Source organism: Benincasa hispida, chromosome 5 (genome assembly GCF_027475165.1).
Source record: "Benincasa hispida cultivar pf3 chromosome 5, pf3_genome.v1.1, whole genome shotgun sequence".
Taxonomy (NCBI): Eukaryota; Viridiplantae; Streptophyta; class Magnoliopsida; order Cucurbitales; family Cucurbitaceae; genus Benincasa; species Benincasa hispida.
In genome coordinates, this window is record NC_143482.1 from 2,395,245 (window position 1) to 2,404,542 (window position 9,298).

The window sequence follows — 9,298 nt, forward strand, 5'->3', positions numbered from 1 at the left end:
TTGAAATCAAAACATTACTTTTGATTTTACTATGAACAACTTCCCCTATTCACCATAATCTCGATTTATGTAAACATTTTCTGAATGGAGGCCACTCCCAGGGTGACAGAAGTGAAACATGAATCTCGATTGTGAACTCTTAGGGACATGAGAGCTAAAAATAAAATATCGTATATTTTATTAAGTAGTACAACTAATCCTTAGCGCCTTCCTGTAACGAGAAAGGAAAGGCTCTAAGGTTTATTTGTTCTTCTGTAACCCATGGGATCGCATACTTACGCACACCATGTGGAAGTCTTTGATATGTTTGTGAGGGTTCTCTCTTGAAATTCCCTTGAAGATTGGCAGCAGATTAATCAACCTAGGCTTGAGCTCGAATGGCATGGTGGTTGGAGGAAAGACTATGTACAGGGGTTGTTGATCCACGTCTGGTTCAGCTAGCTCTCGTAGAGTTTTCTCTTAAACCTCTTCTGCCATGACTTCTATTGGATCGTTGGCAACTTGATGATCTACTTCTTCCAGTGTCTCTCTTCCCCATTCCTTTTAGATTCACCTCTCCTCTTGAGCAATATCTGCAAAAAAAAGGTAAGCTCTGCACTCCCAGAGGATTGGGTCATAAACCAAAGGAAAATAATAGTACACTTTTTTTTAAAAAAAAAAAATCAGAATTCTATAACTTTCCTAGGCTAGTAACCAAGTTTCTCTGGAAATGGCACCAATTTTTTCATCGACAGATTTAATAGAAATGTTGCCGCATATGATCACTGACTCAAAGAAAAGACTTATACCACCAATCCTAAGACTTATACCAAAAAACACAATAAAAAGAGTAAGAACAGGGTCGAATCCACAGATAAGCTATTGACTAGCTAGGTTGATTAAAGAATTACATGTGACAAGGGGGTTTTGGTTTGTTTTTGTGAAAGAAATGGAATAAAAGGTAAACATATAAAGGAAATAAGTTTGAACGAGAATGAGCATACAATTGGGTTGGAGTAAATCAATAAAAGAGGTATTGGGAATAGTTTATATGTCCAATTTCAATCATTAGTTGCTAATTAATTACACCGAACCTGTGAACTCCACAACCTATTAGAGATACTAATAGCCCAATTAGCCAAATTCGATACTAAATCAAATTAGCCCTAAATTAATTTAAAACTCTTATTTCTCAGTGAAATCAAAGCAAAAACTAAATTTCCTTACGAAAGGGTTCATGCAATGTGACATACTACAAGTTTGAAAGCCTAATATTATAGCATGATTAATTGGTCAAGATTAAACTAGGGCAAACATGCGTGAGATCAGAAATAGTATTAGCATACACATGCAATCTTAATTCGTGCAACGTAATCAACAATTATGCATAACACAATAAAGATTTTGCGAACAAGAATTTAATATAATCGATTTGTGAGACCAATTTAATCAAATTCCATTAAAAGTAATCCCTACCCAAGAGTTCACAAAATTCAGCACAATTTATTGCAAATCTTCAAGAAATTGAACATTCAATTAAACTCAAGAAAGAAATTACCTAGCCTTGCATCTTCCTCAAATCAACAACATAAATTGGGAAGTTGAAAGGCATATAGAAAAGATCAATGAAGGAAGAGGAAAGAATGATGAATCTGGTGGAAAATTGTCCAAAAATCATTCCAATCACAACCTAAAATCGTTCTCCCTTTTGTAATTTTCTTCACACCTTCAGTTAGAACCAAAACCTTCTATTTTGTAGAATGATCGTAGCATCGCAATGCTACTAAGAGCGTTGCAACGCTGCTGCCGAATCATACCTCAAGCGTCGAAGGAAAGGCGCAATACTGCTGTGACGATGCGTTGCACGCGCACGAAAGCCACTCGTCCATTGGAGTTCATAGTGTTGTAACGCCCTACTAAGCGTTGCAATGGTGCCCTGTTCGCTAGCTTCTATCTAATAGTGTCGAGTTGAAGCGTTGGCCTGGCATTGCGACACTGACTGCTTGTCCTAAAATTGATGCTTACTGCTTCTCAGTGTCACGCAAAGGTCAAGGGAGGGTTACAATGCTACACTCAAGGACAGTTTGGTAATTTTGACGTATTCACTCAATATAGTGCATCCAACTCTTGATTTTGCTTCTTTTTGGCTCAGTTTGCATCCCAACAACATACTTGCTCTTTGGGATCGATTTACCTACAAATAAGACAAATTATGCATAAAAATTATTCAATAACGGTAGGTTTAAGGACATAAAATTAACTCTTTTTGAAAGCTAACAGTCGACTCACTGTTGATTGGTTATATCCGTGGGCAAAAATAAATCTACAGTACAAAGAATGCACCTACCAGTCTTTAGTGGAGTGACGGTAGTTAATGAAAATTGATTAATTTAATTAAAGTGTTAATTAATTAATCTTATATCATTAGAGCTTCTAATTTGTAGGTTCATAAGGTCCCCTTGTTAGCTCACTAAAGGATATATAAGAGGAATGGTTTGAATTTTTCAAATCAATTGCATATTAATGAGAATAATATAATATTGTTAGTTATAGATGTGATCTATAATTAAGAGAGAAAAATATTTGAATAAGATTCAAATATTAAAGAGATGTATATATATAAATATGTGATAATTATATGCTGATTAATTCTATATTAAATATGATTTAATATAGTTGTTTAATTGATTAATTAATGGTTAAATAATTAATTAATAAATTTTCGAGAAGTAGAGATAAATAAATATGTGATGTTTATTTATTTATTAATTAATTAATTATATATTAAATTGAATGTAATATATATGGTTATTTAATTATTGGACCAATTAATTAAATAAAAGTTATTTAATTAAATTAGAACTAGAGTAGCAATAGGAAATACTAGGATAAAGGGGTCACCCCTCCTCTCTATAAATAGGTCTTCATGGCTAATGTTTGTGACACGGTTGAATTGAGAATTCTGAATCCTAAACTCTTACTACTTCTTTCAGAATCTCTCTTCTTTTCTTTACTACTTCTTCCTCTTCCGATTCTTGGGATCCTAGAGAATAACAAGGTTTCACTTATGGTGGTGTCCCTTGATCATCGAAGAGACGCTCTAGAGAAGACGCATAGGGAATCGTGAAGAATTTGGGAATCTATAAAGGTAAGTTTTAGTTCTTCCCTCTTTTCTTCTCTTAAATGCATGCTAATCATCATTATTTGTCCATTATGTTATTATTTTTATACCATATTTTGTTTATGTAAAATCAAAAACAAAATTGCAAGGCATGACACGCTTCCGCTTGGGATTCGATCTCTTCAACAAGTTATCAGGCTATCTCCAGAGTATAATCTCGACGACCATTATTGAGATTTATTACTTCATAGTATTTTATAGTCTTCCTTTATTAACTTGACATTAAAAAAACACTTTTAGTATATAACAAACTAAACAAATTTGTAGGTAAATACATTTTAGTGAAAGAGTTGTCAAACACATAAGTGTTTTTATTTTAAATAGGTTTTATCAAAAGTGTTGAAATGAAAATGACTCCTTCAAAAGTACCTTTTTTCTAGTCAATCCATACAGACCTTTAATCTTTGTGGTTTAGAAGTTAAATTTTAGTCTTTATGGTTTGATAAAATTCATAAATAGTCTTTATGGTTTGATAAAAAAAAAAAAAAATGAAAATAAATAAATAAATAAACTTTATGCACAGTCTTTACCATGAGGATTATTTATAAGGCTTTTATCAAACCACAGGGACTAAGGCCATATTTATGAAACCATGATGAAAATTGCTATAATCATAATGAAATTCCACTGATGGATCAATTGTAATGAGTTTGAATGTAATTAGATTGTTTTTTATAGTTTAGTTTTTACTTATGAATTTTTTTAGATTTACTATTACCGTTACCATTACTATTATCTTTAAGTATCAAACAGTAATGGTAACGGTGATAGTAAATGTGTTAAAATTCATAGTTTTTTCTTTGAAATAGTACAATAATAGTAATCGTGATGGTAACTGTAATTATAATTATATGACGTAATTTCCAGATGCAATTGAATTGAGCGCACTTTGCTCATCAAACAGTTTGCATTTTTCTATTATAGATTTGGAAATAGGTCCTATGTGTTAGAGCAAGTGCAAAACACAAGCAACACCAAAGATAATCCAAGGAGGTCCACTTTCACATTACCATCTATTTATTACAATTTCATTGGAGTAAACATAGCTTAAATACTAATTATAAACCATAGGAACTAAATTCGAACTCTCTACAAATTATGGGACTAAATTTATAATTTAACCTAAACTAATTGTACCATAATTTATACAAAATAAGGGCAAATTTACCATAGGACCAAGGGTTCGAGCCTCCCACTACTTCAATGTGTTTTTATCAAAATAATTTTAGTCATCAAAATGTGCACTTGGTATAGCAGTAGGATGCTTCAATCTCCCTCAATTGTTCCAAGTTCAAACCCCCTTTTTGAAGTTCTAATCCTTTTACACGCTATTCCTTTAAATTGTTTTTTCCTAATATTAATTGACAATGACAACACATTGAAATGTGTAGTATATTAAAAAATATTGAACAAAAAAATATTTTTAAAAATTAAATGGCAAGTTTAGTCTTAAAACTTTAAAATTGATATTTATTTGGTCCATGAATTATAAAAAAATGTAAACTTAAAACTTTAATTTGTTTTTTAATTTTCAATTTTGTGTTTAATAGAGTAGTAGGTCATTAGATATTCGATCTCTTTTTAAAATTCACGAATCTATGAAATAGAAACTTGAAAGTTTAAATTTTATTAGACATAAGTTCCATTTTATATCTATATGTCCTCAATGTATTAAACATGAAATTGAAAGTTTCAAGGCCTACTAGATACTTTTAAAGTTTAATGATCTATAAATCACAAAATTAAAAGTTCATGAACTAAATTTGCAATTCAAATTTTTTTTTTACTCATTTTAATACTTTTTATGGCTGGTTACAAATATAGAAATGGGCCAAAATAATTACAAATATAGCAAAGCCTAAAATAATTTACAAATATGGCAAAGTTTGGCTCCAACCCATGCAAAAAGTCCAAAAGGCCTGTGTAGAAAGTTCAAAACACAAAAACACTGAGAATGGACAAAATCCATGACCTAACTTGAGAGAAACATATGATCCAACTCGACAAAAAAGTGTGACCGACTCGGCAAAATGAGTTTTGTGTTGCTTCTTCTTTTTTTTCTAATAACAAGGATTTGTCGCAGATTCTTATGATCAAATAAAATTTATAATTCCCAATAATACAACTACTACTAATGGGTAGTATTAGCAACAAGATTGGATCAACTCAACCAACACGTTCGTATTCAGATTGCCAACAGTAAAGCAAACACCTAACATCATGTAAGCGCATGTATTGAAGTAATAAATTTCCAATATAATTGGGTATTGTTCTTAGGGATTAATAGTAACACTCTTGCTTGGCCATCGTTACTAACCTACTAATTTTATCTAGGCAAATGATAGATTGATTCAATCTTAAAATTAATATAAACAATAAAACAAATCTATCACTTCAATGGGATACAAATTTTCAGGGTATTGTCTCAACATGAATTCTCAAATAATGATAAATTAATGATTTGTTTATTGACAATTGCCTGAGCCTACAAGTCTAATTTCGGAATATCCTCTCAGACCATCTAGTCCTAGCATGCCAATTTAAATCTCTTCAAAATTTTCACACTAAGACAATATTAAGACCCTTCAATTACCGTCCTTGTTATTGTCCCATCATTTTCATACATATTCCAATAGCAATCTAACCTATCATGTCCATTAAAAGGCCTCTCTTTCAAGTAGAAAATTTAGCCCAAGAATCTTCAATCAATGGCCAGTTAATCGAAAGAATTATCACAGACAAGTTAGAAAATAATTACATTCAACAAAATTCCAATAATCAACACTAAACAAGTTTTAGATCATGGCTCAATCAACACCTAGAAATACAAAAATTTAGCTACTCATGATGATGTAATTCATAAATCCCAGTATAATTGCAACCATGGAAATAAAAAAGGCATGAAGAGATAAACAAAACAAGTGATTCGATTTTCCTTCACTGCCACCGTCTCATAATCTTGAGCTATTAATCTTCATCGTTGAGTTCTGGATCGATTTCCAGGAGAAATTCACTTTTTAGACACCTCTCCTCTGCCCTAGGTCGAAAATCCCCCGAAGAATAGATGCTTTTCGGATGAAAAAGACGTTATTTAAAAAGACATATGACTCAAAGCACCATGGTGCTGCAAGGTAGTGTCACGACGCTATGTGAATCCTATGCGTGTGTGTGTTTGAAGCGTCGCGACGCTCTAGGGTGGCATTGCGAACTTGCGACGCTACCTGAAATGTTGTTCTCGGGTTTTTGCTCGAACCGGTGCACTGTGGTCTAGTTCGAGCGGTTCAAGGCCCGGTTCACCTGTTTCGAACTGGATGACTATTACTTTGTAATAGTTAGATTTTTTTTGTTTCAAGTGTCTAATCCCGATCCATAAATTTTCTTTAAATTATGTATTTGATATATGATTTAAACTTTATTATTATATGCCATATAGTATAAAATCCCACCATAGGTTATGCATTTAATTTCATGCATCATGTTATATTATAAATGTTATAATATATAATTGCATGATTTAATTTTATAACACGCTCATGCATCATATAGTATAAATATTATAATATATGTTTGCATGCATTAATGACATATACATGCATCATTTATATTATAAGAGTTATAATATACAGTATGAATGTATGTTATTATTTATTTTATTACTTTAGTATATAAATGTTGTGTATGTTAGTAATGAAATGAAATTGCATGAAGCATGACATAGTCTTAGATAATTTATAATTGTTATAATTTACTAAGTATGTCAATGTATGCAATGTATGGTTTTAATTTATTTCATTTTCTTATAATTGTTATAAAAAGTGAAATTGAAAATTAAAATTGATAAATCAGAATGGCATGTAAACCTTAGGTTAAATTCATTTTTTAAAATAGTTTTAAAATTTGAATCATATAAACCTAAGATCACATTTCTAATGAGATTAGAAATTTAAGTTTAATCTTTTAATTAAACTTAAGGCTAGTTTTGTCTAGGCTGAAGTATTTAAAATCGGTAGCTGGGTTTCCTTAAGTTAATTAACCTAGATAAAATACTTAGTGAGAGGAAAATGGGGTATATGATACTTTTTTTTTTTTTTGCAAAGGTATTGTAATTAAAGTGTGGGGTGGGGGAATCGAACCTCAGAGCTCGAGGTCGATAGTCAAACACTATGTCAATTGAGCTATGCTCTTGTTGGCAGTATATGATACTTCATTTTATTCTCTTCACGTTTCTCCCTAAAAGTTTACACCGTGAGATCTATACTTGGCCTCGAGGCACCTTGAGTGTCCTCCTACGGATGGTGTTTGTATAGATCAATGTGAAGATGAATGGAGAGAATGTTTATAGTAAGTGGGAGCCGGACGTGTGACAACACATCTCTCGGGCTCTCTCATTAGTTTGAGGTAAAGTCTCATACACGGCCTCGTGGCACCTTGAGTGTCCCCCTGTAGATGGCATTTTTGCATAATGCTTTATTCGAACTCCAGAAATGGATAAGGGTTACTTTAGTTTTTCCCCCAATCGATTTTTTCCTACACTTGGCTCATTGGTTTGAACCTCTAAAATCTAAAATGAGGAGTTACACTTACAAGAAATGTTAAGTGAATTTAACTATTTTTGGACCGAACAATGATGACTGAAAGTTACAGTAACAAGAAGTTGTTCTGTCTATTGGTTGAGATTGTCTCATTTCAGTGAAGGGGCACCTGGTCACCCTACGGTGGCTTTTGTCCTGTCTCACTGAAGCATCATTGCAAAATAGATGCCACTTAGGGTGCATTAGATTATTTTTCTCAAATTGATTGGTTTTTCTAAATGGTTTAATGCAAATAGACTAATATAAATAATTTGGGAGATTGGTCAAGAGTGGACTCCTAAGTCAACTAGAAGACAACTGTTTACCTCCATGTGAGTCATGTTTTGAGGGTAAGATGACCAAAAGATCTTTTAAGGGAAAATGTTTTAGAGCCTAAGAACCCTTAGAACTTGTACATTCAGATCTCTGTGGTTCAATGAATGTCAAAGCACGATGAGAGTATGAATATTTCACCAGTTTTTATTGATGATTATTCAAGGTCTGGCTATATTTACCTAATGCATCACAAGTCTGAAGCCCATGAAAAGTTCAAGGAATATAAGACAGAGGTTGAGAACCTGTTAGGTAAAACAATTAAAACACTTTGATCAGATCAAGGTGGAAAGTATATGGACTTGAGATTTCAAAACAATTTGATAGAACATGTAATCCAGTCTCAGCTCTCAGCACTCGATACACCTCAACAAAATGATGTATCGAAAAGGAGAAATAGAACCCTGTTATACATTATTCGTTCTATGATGTGCTATGCTCAATTGCTTGATTCGTTTTGGGGATATGTAGTAGAGACTGTTGTATATATTTTGAACATGGTGAAGGAACTCTTAAACAAGGGAACCATTGAGCAAGATCGTTTCAAACCCATTGTGCAAGAATAAAGTATTTACAAACAAACAAGAACAGTTATGCATCATCGAGTAAATTACAGCATGCTTTCAAGTCAAAACCAACTAGGATCATGTTACACACTCCCCCCCCCCTCCCCCAGACTACTCTCTGAGCCTAGGAAAGGATGTGGCTGCAGCAGTTATCAACCCTTTTGTTGACACTTACTGCCTAATAACTATTGCGAAAATAACTCTGATACCAATGAACAAATTCAACAACCAACTGATTAAGTCAAGGAGGCAAACAACAACTGATTTTGTAGGCCCGTTTTATATTACAACAATGTAACGTTTATACAAATCCAAGACTTAACTGCAAAGTTTACAACAACAACTGTAAAATCCTCCGGAAGTGTAACTGTGGCATGTGGCAAACCTTGACCTTAGTAGCACCCTGGAACTCCTCACCTTCCGCTACCTTGAGGGGGGAGGGGGGGTAAAACATAAAACATGGAAAACATGAGCTATAAAGTCTAGTGAGTGGTGCCTATAGATAAACAAATAACTTTGATTTATGAAATATAATTTTTGTTGGAAATCAATTTATAGTCAACAAGAACATTACCACAAGTTCAATATTATTTTTCCAGCCAGACCGCTAGATTATCCCCAGTTCAATCGCTGGTTAAAACAATCAACCCCAGCTTGACCGCTGGTTA